Source organism: Glycine soja, chromosome 1 (genome assembly GCF_004193775.1).
Source record: "Glycine soja cultivar W05 chromosome 1, ASM419377v2, whole genome shotgun sequence".
Classification (NCBI taxonomy): Eukaryota; Viridiplantae; Streptophyta; class Magnoliopsida; order Fabales; family Fabaceae; genus Glycine; species Glycine soja.
Window position 1 is genome coordinate 39,230,274 of NC_041002.1, and position 13,106 is coordinate 39,243,379.

The window sequence follows — 13,106 nt, forward strand, 5'->3', positions numbered from 1 at the left end:
GATTTTATACAATTAACTAATTAAAAATAAGTTGTGATGTGAATTTTTAAGTACTTTTCCAATTCTTATTATGAACTATAAATTAATATGAATTGATCTTTGTTATAAAGTTTAATCTAAAATGTATTATGTGTTAATTACTTTTCATTCACATATTTTTTACTAAAATTATTTTTAAAATGATATGGAAATAAAAGAGATAATTCATTAATGTTTGTTAATTTTGTTCACACTATTATAAAAAATTATATTTTACCACATGAAATGAATGAAGGTTTTTAAAAACCATCTTAAAATACAATACAATGACAATTTTATAGATAACAAAAGATATATAAAGACAGTTTTATAAAAATGTCTTAAAAATTGAATGTTTAAAGACGGTTTTTTTCAAAGTGTCTTTAAATATAGGAGTTCAAATATGGGTTTGTTAAAATCGTCTTTAAAATTAGCATCTTTTCCCATTCCTATCTCCTGCAGATATAAGGGATTCTCCACCATTGTTCCTGAACCTTCTCCTTGTGACCAACGAAACCCCCTTCGGGAAACTCAACTTCGTGAGAGTTCGGATTCGACCAAGAACAGAGCCCCATTGGAGAGCAACAGAAGCTTCTCGAACTCTTCAATTACCGAGATGAACTCGACGGCAGCATCCTTGACCCAAACAGTTCTCAGGAACGAGAGCTGATGCAAAATGATGTCATCGTTGTCGTTGTAGTCCTCGACAGAGAGGGAAAATAGGGTTCCGAAGTGAGTTCCTTTAACTCTCGACTAGTTAATTAATTCAAACTCACTCTTCTGTGATTTCCTTTAACTTTGTATAGTCAGAAAGAAAGAAATGGTTATTTCCTTCGATGGAATCGGCGTTGGATTTCATACGTTGGTTTAGGTTTCACGATTTCTGCATATTTGGAATCTTGAATTCCTATCTCGAACGCTAATTTTTCTTTTTCAAGTTTTGGTGTAGGTTGCGGTTGCAATATAGGATGGGGTTTCAGAGGCTTGTGCCTTATTTTCAAATCGTTTTAGACATTTTTATAGATTTTGCAATTTAAGCTGAAAAGTTATGAAATTTTCATATGAGACAGGTCTACGATTCAGCAAAGGAGGACTTCGTGGCAAGATGGTGTTCTTGGCACAAACTATCATATTCCTGCAAAGTGGAATTGGACTTACCAGTTTCAGGTGAAAGATCAAATTGAAAGCTTTTTCTACTTCTCTTCCCTTCATCTTCAAAGATGAAGGGGTTTCATCATAAACAACAAACTTGTCATTCCGATTCCTTTTGATACTCCATATGGGGGACATTGTTGTTTTCATTGGAGTAGTGAGTTTCCATTTTATGTTTTGAATTATGGTATTGGTTTTTCTTCCAATGAGCCCTATGTTGCACGAGTATAGGGATTGGGTGGTATGTCCTAATATTGAAATTGTTTTTTATTCCTTTTGAAAGAAGATTTTGAATGGTGTTAATGTCTTATGCCCTATTTGGAAATTGGAAGCATGTGACAAGTTAGTGAACTTTTAAAATTAGTTTGAATAGTATGAAAGAATAACTACTGTGAATGTTGAGGCTGAGCTTGAATAGCTCTGGACTGGAGGAATTATTATTGGGTTTTGAAAACATGTTAAAGCAAGCAATTGGCAAAATCTGCAAAACCGATGTTTATGCTTGTGAAGGAAACAAAGTTTTGCCTTGGATTTATGTGCCTTCGAGCTTTTTCCACCATGGACAAGTAAAGTCTCCTATTCTTCCATTTAAATCGCAATTTCTATTTTTTATATATATATTTTACTATAGAATTTCTCATTTATCTGTTTACTAAATAGTATAATTTGGTTGCATATGGATTTAAGTGTCCAACTTTGGGTGCAACTTTATTCTTTTATGAACTTCCTTTTTTTCTTTGCTACCCTTCTTTGTTAGTGTTAGTGTATGGAAATTGGAATATATCATATAATAGAATGACAATGGAGATTTTTCTTTTGTGAACATGGACGCTACTGTTGCTATACGCACTCTTGAAGCAACTTATAAGTCATCAGCCAATGTAGTTGCTATTGAAACTATGATTCTTAAACATACTCAAAAGGTAAATTATAATTGCTGAAATAGGCACATTATAGAAGAGTTTAATTCATGTATTTATATTTCTTGGATTGACTGTCTTTTTCTTCCTTATTCACACATTTTATTTGTAAATGTATTTGGGCTCTATTCTCAATGTGTCTTTTATATGCAACTAGTTGCACTTAGGGGCTTTTTACTTGGGATGTATTTGTCTGAGAAGGTAACTACTTGCTTATAACCTCCATTCCTGATATGTTGTATTTTGTTGGTTCCGACCTCATGGTTCTCCTTATTCAGTAAACCAACCAGACTTTATAAATGTGAAACTCTCTAGACATATGATATCATCTCAAGCTAATAACTAAACAATTTAACCAAAAAGACGTAATACTAGGAAAAATAGTTGAAATTGAGTTATGGTATTTAAAATTCTTTTCTTAAATATTGTTATTTATAGAATTTGGCTCATTCATGCATAGTTTTCTACCCTGGAATTCCACTATTCTAGCATAAAATATATATGACTTCTATGAGAAGTTCAGTGGCATGTTAAAGGTTCATCTAGTAGGACCTTGTTGGGAACAAACATGTTCTTTCACCCATATAATATATAACTAACTGAAGTCTTCATGTTAGTTTGGTTGATTAAGACTTAAGAGCACCTTATTTTAATAGTACGAAAATGCTAATGCTCTTCTAACCACATTGTATATTCTGTAGATAGTGCACTACGATTGAAGCTCACACCTACATTTGTGTTTATGTTTTGGAATATTACCTTTATGCAGCTATAAACTAAAAACACGATTTTTCATTCCTTTTGAAGGTTATTGCCTACATCGGAGGTGTTCTCTTTCTTGTCTTTGCCTCAATAACATTATTTGAGATTGTGCAATAGTGGTTAAAAGAAATGCAATATAATCTCCGTGCAAAGGGTTCAAGAACGTAATGACCTCTAGAGTTGTTTGATTCTGCATTCTATTTATGGCAGCTCTAGAAGATAAAAAATGTACTATAAAATACTGCATCTATTTTAGGAATAGATTATTATATGCAATCCTCATAAAGTATGTGAAACATGATTTAATTGTTGATAATTATTTCACGTATTATACTAGTATTTGTAAATGCATTTTAATTGCGTGCATTTCCAAGAAACAAAAATATAGCTTATTACTTATTAGGAAACAAAAATATAGCTTATCAATTATCAGGAAACAAAATTATAGCTTGTTGTGTGCATTTTTATTTATTTATTCAATTAAAAATGTTTTTCTAACATTTTACCTTAGTGTATTTGAAGTAATATTATAATCGGAACAAGAAATTAGACATTTATTTTTATTTTTAAAAAAAAAATATTTTCAGACGGTTCTTTAAAAAAACCGTCTTAGAAAGTAGATTATCTAAAATGATTTCTCAGAAAATCGTCTTAGAATCCTCTAATTTTTTTAATTTTTCTTTTACAAAATAAGACATTTTAAGATGGTTTTTCAGAAAGTGGACTATTTAAGTCTGCTTTCTAAGATGATTTTTGAGAAAACCGTCTTAGAATCTTCAATTTTTTTAAAAAAGAAGACATTTTAAGATAGTTTTTCAAAAAAATCGTCTTAGAAAGATTCACTTTTTAAGGTGGTTTTTTTCCAAAAACCGTCTTAAACATTGGACATTCTAAGTCATGGAAAATTTTTTACTTTCTAAGATGGCGACTACGAAGACAGTTAAAAAATGTCATAAAATGCTCCTTATAATCGTCATGGAAAGCGATTTTGTTAATAGTGTAATAAAGATAGTTTTGGAAGAAAAAATAATAATTTAAGACATTTAATATTCTCAACTACATTAATTCTAGTGAATTAGTTAAACGAACCTTATAATAAACATTGGAGGGAGTAGTTATTATCAAAACAAACAAATTTATCATATATAACATTATGATTGGAGGACAGAGTAATCAAATCTTCATATTGTACTTGAAAAGAGAGTTTTGTCAGACAATCGTCATATCCAACTCGAATAATATTGTCTCCAGTAAAGGATATTTAGTCTATAAAATAAATAAATAAATTCATTTTGTCAATACATACTACCTCCTTCCCATTTATTTTTATGTTTAAGGTTATTGCATATGGAGTAAGAAATATATAGTGAAACTAAAAATTATTATATTTGGACCAAAATATCCTTATTTAATACATTGATCTTTGTGTGAATGTATGTATACATGATTTTGATGATGTCAAAGATAAGCGCTTCTCAAGTTTGATCCAAGTCAAGAATTCAAAAATTCAGAAAATAACTCCCAAGAGTCACAACTCTTTAGAAAATAACTCCTAAGAGTCACATCTGTTCAAGAGATTTTTAAATGGTCATCAAAGGCCTATAAATAGGTGACTTGGGACACAAAATGTATGAGAGAGATATTCCAAGAGAACTTCATTGCCAAATGCTCTCTCAAAAGAAACTCTTGGGCAAACACTTGCAAATCCATTAAGAGTTTCTCCATGGACTTCAATTGTAATATCCTTCTCTTCAAGAGAGAATTCTTCTTTCTTTCTTCTCATTCAAAGAGATTGATTAAGAGACTGAGGGTGTCTTAAGGTTTAAGGATTCCTGAATACAAGGGATGGGTTGTCCCTGTGTGGTTCAGACTTTGTAAATCTCAAGTGGGTTGCTTGAGTACTGGACGTAGGCACGAACTTTGCCGAACCAGTATAAAACTGTGTTTGCATTCTCTCTTCCCTTATCTCATTTATTTTGTTGTAATCAATTTTGTCTTGCATGTTTAAAGAACATTATTAAATTGATCGCTGTTTCTTCTGCATTCTAAGCCTATCCCTCTTAAGTTATTGAGACCGTTGGTCCAACAAGTGGTATCAGAAAATGATTCTTGTATAAAGTTCAAAAACTTCAAGAATAGATATGGCCTCATCCAACTTTCCATTTCCTAAGCAAACTCTATCAATAGGCTCTTATGTTCAATGGTGAGGGTTATCATTATTGGAAAACCCAAATGCAGATCTTTAAAGAAGTCATAGATTTAAAGATATGGGAAGCCATTAAATTTGATTCCTTTATTCCTACAATGGTAGAAAGAAATGTAAATACAACTACATAAAAAAACTAGAGAAGAAAGAAGATGATGATGAAAGAAGAAAGAAGAAGATTCCTCTTTAGCCCCAAAATGCTGAATGCGATCAATTTGGGCACATGAAATTCAATTGTCCTGTCTTCAAAAGAAGAATGAAAAATCTGATAAGAGGAATTTCAAAGAGAAGAAAGAAAAGAAAGGATATATCACTTGGGAATATAATGTCATAAATTCTTCAAGTGATTTAGAGAATAAAATCATAAGTCTGGGTATCATGATGAAAGACTATGAAAATGGAGAAGAGCAAAGTTGATACATTGATAGCAATTTCTCCAAACACATGGCATGCATCAAAGTTTATATATATTTCTCCCCAAGATAAGTGGATATGTGATTTATGAAGACAACAAACAAAAGCCACATTTCTCTCCAAGAAAAGTGAATCTCAAGAAAAGTGAATATGTGATTTATGGAGACAACAAAGGCCACTTGATCAACAAGTCCAACAAGTGATATCAAATGATACCAACAGGTCACTTGTCTTTGATTGATTACTTTTGATGCATGTTTTCTACTTGAGTTTAGACTATTCTTGATGATTGTGATTGAATTTGATCGATTGTGTTTGATGATTGATTGATTGTGTTTTTTGATTGATGTGTTTGTCTTTGCTTGATTGATATTCAATGTTTGTTAGTTTGATTGATTGATTATATTTTATATTTGATTAATTGTGTTTGATGATTGTTTTTGATTGAGTTTTGATCGTCTTTGATGGTTGTTCCTGATTGAGTTTTTGATTGTCTTTAAATAATCTATTAAACTTTTCAAATTAGTTTCATATTTTAAGAAAACTATTTCAAATTTAGAAAATGAAATTTTGAAATTAAAATTTGAAATTTGAAATTAAAATTTGGAAGTTGGAAGTGGAAGTTGGAAGTTGGAAGTTGAAAGTTGGAAGTTGGAAATGGAAGTTATTGGAAGTTGAAAGTTGAAAATGGAAGTTGGAAGTTGGAAGTTGGAAGGAGAAGTTACTGGAAGTTGAAGTTGAAGTTGGAAGTTGGAATTTAAAATTTAAAATTTGGAATTTGAAATTTGAAATTTGAATATTTTTTTGAATAGAAACTATTGTGCATAGTTAGTTGATTGTTAATTTGATTTGAAATGTTTAATGATTGATTGTATTTGATTGTGTTTGATTGATGTGCTATTGTACTTGTTTTTGCTTGATTAATATTGAATGATTGTTTTAATGTCTTTTGGTATCACTTGATTCTCATATTTTACAACAAGTGATAACATTTTTCTCTTCTCTATTCATAATTCGTTTTTTATGTTGGCAAAGGGGGAGAGATAGATAAAAGATATATGAAATCTTTATGAGACAACTTCTTATATATGAAATCTTCAACTGTCTCATATAAGCAATCATTGCAAAACAAAGGGGGAGTAAAACTAGATACAAATGGATATTTTTGTTGTTGTTGTTGCTCCTAACCTACAGGTGGTTGTCATCATCAAAAATGGGGAGAATGTAAATCATCAAGATTTTAATGATGTCAAAAAGATCAAGCTTTGGATAATGAGCGTCATCATAAAAAAGGGGGAGAATGTGGATCATGCATTGTTTTGATGATGTCGAAAAGAAATCACTTGATTGTCATCATCAAAAAGGGGGAGAATGTGAATGTATGTATACATGATTTTGATGATGCCAAAGATAAGCTCTTCTCAAGTTTGATCCAAGTCAAGAATTCAAAAATTCAGAAAATAACTCTCAAGAGTCACAACTCTTCAGAAAATAACTCCTGAGAGTCACATCTGTTCAAGAGATTTTTGAATGATCATCAAAGGCCTATAAATAGGTGACTTAGGACACAAAATGTATGAGAGAGATATTCCAAGAGAACTTCATTGCCAAATGCTCTCTCAAAAGAAACTCTTGGGCAAACACTTGCAAATCCATTAAGAATTTTTCAATGGACTTCAATTGAAATATCTTTCTCTTCAAGAGAGAATTCTTCTTTCTTTCTTCTCATTCAAAGAGATTGATTAAGGGACTGAGAGTCTCTTAAGTTGTAAGGATTCTTGAATACAAGGGATGGGTTGTCCCTGTGTGGTTTAGACTTTGTAAACGGATTTTTACAAAGGGAGTGAAAAATCTCAAGTGGGTTGCTTGAGTATTGGACATAGGCACGGACTTTGTGGAACCAATATAAAATTGTGTTTGCATTCTCTCTTCCCTTATCTCATTTATTTTGTTGCAATCAATTTTGTCCTGTATGTTTAAAGAACATTATTAAATTGATTGCTGCTTCTTCTGCATTCTAAGTCTATCTCTCTTAAGTTATTGAGGCCCTTGATCCAACACTTTGATACTTGCACCACTAATAGTAGGTATTAAATAAGGGTATATTTGAGAAAAAAATATTAATTAGACTTTAAAATTTTAAAACATCAATTATTTTGGAAAAAAATAAAAATCTAAAACATCAAAAAATATGAAAAGGAGATAGTATGTTTTTTTTAACTTTAAAAGAAATATCTATTGTTGATGGAGTGCAAAGATATGTTGATTTAAATTGAATCGTCATCCAATCAAGTTATGTTAATTTTGTTTTGAATCATTTAAATGAATTTTTTTATACAAATCACAAGTATCTTTTATAGAAGACTAATTGGAACCTTGAGATCATTGGTTAAATTTAAACTCATATGTCAATTTATTCACCTATTCGATAGCATGTAAATGAATATAAATTTTATTTAACCTTTATTTTTATTATAAAAGTGTTTATGAAGGATTAATTTAAAAAATATTAACCAACAAGAGTTGGTACAAGTGAAAACAACTTGTGTATTTTAATAAGTTGACTAGAATTTGAATCATAATCTTAGTTATAAAATAAACCATGTTGAAAAAAATATATTATCTTGTGTGTGCTTACGATTTTTTTACTAAAGAAAAAATTACTTGTATTAATACCTTTGTGAGTAAAAAAATAAAAAAATGCTAAAATCCTGATAAAAACACAAATGATTTAAAAAAGCTAAATTTAAATATCACATTTTTATGAATTAATTAATTTAATTCATTAAAAAGGATGGGCGCATAAAGCAATTTTTCTTTCACAAATGAAATATGACCTTCAAAAACTTCAATTCAACTTTGACTCCTTTCCTTCCAATTTTAACCATAGTCAATACTCAATAGTCAGACCATGTTGCTTAGTTGTCCTGTCTGCACCTATGCTCTCAATGCTCAGATCCAAATCTCAGTTAATAATTTAATTATTTCAAGAATTGAAAATCCCATTTAATTATTTATTTTCTTTTAACTCAAGGAAAATTTCTAAAAGATCCCTTAAATTATTTATTCCCTATATATATATATATTTATGTTCTCCTAATTCACATACTATTAGCTTTGGGAAAGGTATGAACTTAGGTTTTTAATTGATAGTGGTCTAATCATCAACTTCCAGATGTTCCCTAATCGATTGCAAGACAGTGATTCCATTGTCCGCATGCTGCGCGTGGCGCACACTTCCCGTCGAAAATAATTCATGTGCCATAATTTAGCAGCGAATGCGATCACGCTCGTAGTCAGCTGGTGTCCCCAAACGATCCCATCAAGTGATAGTAATATAGTATACAATCTGTTTTCGTACAATTTTACTTTTTTTCAGTTATCAAATTAAATTATGTTCATACGTATTAATATTTAATAATGTATCAATATGTATACATTTAGTTTGTGAAGCGGAACTTAGATTTGATTTTTGTAAAATATATTTTTAGATAGAATAATGAATTTTAAGTGTGATTAAATTTTGAATAAATGATTAATCTTGTGACTCAAAGAATTAGAATGTATAAGATAGCTGGAGATCTTATTAGAAAATAAAAAATCTTGATTATTGGTGTTATAAAAACAATTTATTAGTTTACGTTTTCAAATATCATGACTTGAAATTTTAATTTTTCTCCTACACAAACGTATATGAAAGGGATAAATTATTTTACAACCTAGGCACAATTATATATGGGATAATAGGAGTATAAATCATTAATAATAATTGCTCCAAATTATATTTTCGGAAATTGAAAACTCCAAAAAAAATTAAGTTTAATGTGGATAAAAAGAAGCAAATACAGCAACCGATGTCGGGCTTTGACAACGGCAAGGGCGCTGGAATTGTAACAATTTCAAGATTCAAAGTTAGGAAAAGGATAAAGTCAAGATGAAAAAACAAATTTAATAAATACCACTGACATGAAACAGTAAAACCCATGTATATATAAGTCAATTTGACTTATTCATTTGCCTGGAATATAATGCTAGTTTTCACTGTCTAGTGTAACATCTCAAATTCTTTTTTTTAAAATATAATCTTAAAGTTATTTAAATAATAAATATTGTGGAATACGTATAATTTAAATTAGTCTATATTCCAAAAATTGTAAAAATATCTCAATATGTGTATATTTTTTTTGGGAGAAAGAAGGAACATGTATACATATATATAATAGAAAATAAATTCGCATGTTATAGTTATAATTGTCGGAATTCACATTATGTCGATTTTATCATTCAATAATAATAATAATAATAATAAAATACATGTGCACATTTAAGTAATTTTATCAACAAAGAATCGTCACAATTTCAGAATATACATTACTCATCAAATCTTACACTTATTTCAGTAATTTAATGGTAAATAAATTAGCAGTTCCAAAAAATAAATAATTCTAAAATAATTTATACGAAGACAAAAATTTCAAAGTTAAGCTACTATCTAAAATTACTTTGTTGCTCTTTATTTTTTTTCAAAGTTTCGCTCCTAACTTATTTTTAGTGCTCTTGGTGTTTCAAGAATTGAATTTTCGCAAATCTTATATGTCACCCTACATTTTCAAACTTAACAAACTCATTTTTGAGGTTAAAACTTTAATAAAAACAGTTCATACTTTTGTAACACTCATTCCAATTTTGTGACAAATTTTCATTTTTACAAAGGTCTTTAAACTTGTTTTATTTGTAACTTTTGCTAGGAAACACTCCTATTTAAGCGAATTATAAGGCTAATGTTATGTTTTAACATGCAAAGAACTCATTTTTGGCGTAAAAAACTCAAGAAAAACAACTCAATACACAGATTTAGGGCATGACAACAAGCATGAAAATTTCAAACAACATGTTCAAGGAAGTTAAGCAATAAGTATAGGGTTCAAGAGTTGGAGAGACCCCCCTTACCTCTTGATGAAATCATGAAATCTTGAAGGAAGAATGAAGAATGTTTAGTTTTCAAGGTTTCCCTTCATAAGTAAAACAAAATGAAAATGTTAAGTTATTAGAGAAGCTAGAACAAGAGAATGAGAATGAATCAAGTCTAGGATGAAGAATGGAACTCATTACCTAAGCTTGATGGCGCAATGGCTCAAGAACACTAGGAACATGCTTGGAAGAAGAAGAAGCAAAATTGAACTCTTCTCCCTCAAGGTAGAACTCATGAAAAAATGGTGAGTGAAGGGTTCAATTTTTTTTTCTTACAATGAACAAGAAGATAAGGCATAGGCTTCAAGGTGACAAGGCTTTATGACACTTGAATGACCCCTTGGCTGGCCATTTTGAATGTGCCACTTCATGCCACAAATGAGTAGTTTTACTTTTTTCAAAACTACCAAAAATGGAAAGGATAGGATTTATCAAAAATGGGTATTTTTTCTTTTTACCAAAACTAGTAAATTTTATCTTAATCGTCTAGGTTATTGCGTTAATCTCCCTAGGAATACGTGTATCCAGAATGAACCTCACATGGAGATCACTCTCACATAGAGTTGAATTACACTGCCGCTCAGTGCGCACTGTAATTTGGCTACAGATTAGACCTCGACAAATGGGTTTGGGCCCGTGGGCTACTCGTGAAACCTAGAGTCTGCACAATATTCATGCCTTATTTTTTTATCCCATTTAAAAAGTGGGCTTTTTAGCCCACCCCGCATAACCCGTGTGTTAAATGGGTTTTACCCGCAGGTCCCATAGTTATTTTAATCTCTATTAAAAAAAAAGGTGTGTGGTTTAGCAAAAACTAAGGGTGATTTAGCAAAATAGAAACCCCTAAGGCCCAACTCTAATTCACACACATACCTAAATGGCTAAACTACACCTAAATCCCTAATTTTGGCGCACTCACTACTTAGACAACAACCTCTACCATGCAAACTCCTCTCCTTGCACAGTCAACAACTTGCAACAAGTCACCACGCCGGTGTCGCCACAGCTCCTCCACGGACGCAACTAGTCACTCCTCCCTCGGATTCCTCTTTCTTGCACTCACACTCCTCCTCCACACAGCTCGCAGTCTCGCAGCACGATAGCGGTCTCCTTCACAGTCTCGCAGCATGGCAGTGGTCTCCCTAGTAGTCTTGCAACATGACAATAGTCTCCTCTCTCGGACTCCTTTCTCTCGCATTCACATTTTATGATTATTTTTTTTGTGAATGCGAGCTACCCGAAAACCCCATGGGTTATGTGGGGCGGGGGCGGGTTCAAAAAACTGATATCATTCAGAAAACGGGCTTCGCCAGTAGCGGGTTTTGTGGGTGCGGATTTGGCAAGACGGGCTTACCCACATGCCCAACTCTACAACAGATGGAATTTTGGTTCAGGAAATTTCCAAAATTTTTGCCAACTAAATAATTAATTGTTTAAACTAAAAATAAATGCAACTAACACTAAAATTATAACTTAATATCATGCATAGAATAAATTAAATCACATAGGCATATAATAAAATTACACAGTGCAAAATTTCCACTGTCTAGTTCTTAACAATGCAATTTTACATATGTAGAAAAATGAATTGAGAAGGGAATTTCAGGGTGTTACATCTAGCTATCTGCTTTCTAGGTTGTTAGTGCTTAGCTTTACTGAGTTTTAAAAGATTGGCTAAAATTTTGTTAAAACATAAGCACTTAGACAATGAAGGAAAGCTGGAGTTACTGCACATGATGTCTAACATTATGTCAAGGAATCAGATCGGGCTGCACAATGCACAAGGCAAGATAAAATGGCAAATGAAGAATTGAAGCTGCAGGATCCACGATGTCGGATACAATGTCCAGGACATCCTGCCCGAAAATACTGGACACATAAATCTGTTATATCTTTAACAGATTAATGTGCAGTTAGCAACAGATTTGGCGATCTATCTTTAGGAACGAATTAAAAGATAATTAAAGTTCGAATTACAAACTTGAATAGTTCGTTCAGGAATTAGAGATTAAAGATAAAAACTAAAAGATCAAACTTTATCTTTTAGATCTTTAAGTGCAGATTTTTCAGGAGAATGATAGATCTTATCCAGCGCAAGTTGTTGCAGCCCAGATACGCACACTGCTATATAAACATGAAGGCTGCACGAGTTTTCTACCAAGTCCGGGATTGAAGAGTTATTTTGTGAGTTTTGGGACTTGAGTGTTTTGTGAGCCACCTTGATGTCACCCTAACATCAAGTGTTGGACCTGAGTGTGTAGAGTTGATCTCTATTGTTCAGAAAGCAATCTCTGGTGTGTATTTGATTTAATTGTTAACACGGGAGAGTGATTGAGAGGGAGTGAGAGGGGTTCTCATATCTAAGAGTGGCTCTTAGGTAGAGGTTGCACGGGTAGTGGTTAGGTGAGAAGGTTGTAAACAGTGGCTGTTAGATCTTCGAACTAACACTATTTTAGTGGATTTCCTCCCTGGCTTGGTAGCCCCCAGATGTAGGTGACGTTGCACCGAACTGGGTTAACAATTCTCTTGTGTTATTTACTTGTTTAATCTGTTCATACAGTCAAATATAATCTGCATGTTCTGAAGCGTGATGTCGTGACATCCGGTACGACATCTGACCTCAGTATCAGAATTTCAATTGGTATCAGAGCAGGCACTCTAAA

The 13,106-nt window shown here is 31.8% G+C and overlaps 1 long non-coding RNA gene across 1 annotated transcript; it reads left to right on the forward strand.

Annotated features, from left to right (window-relative positions):
- The first annotated feature begins 414 nt into the window (after positions 1-414).
- LOC114415713 lies at positions 415-1,786 on the forward strand. The gene is made up of 2 exons (XR_003667398.1): positions 415-750; positions 1,089-1,786. It is a non-coding gene; the product is annotated as an uncharacterized LOC114415713 (long non-coding RNA).
- Positions 1,787-13,106: the final 11,320 nt, after the last annotated feature.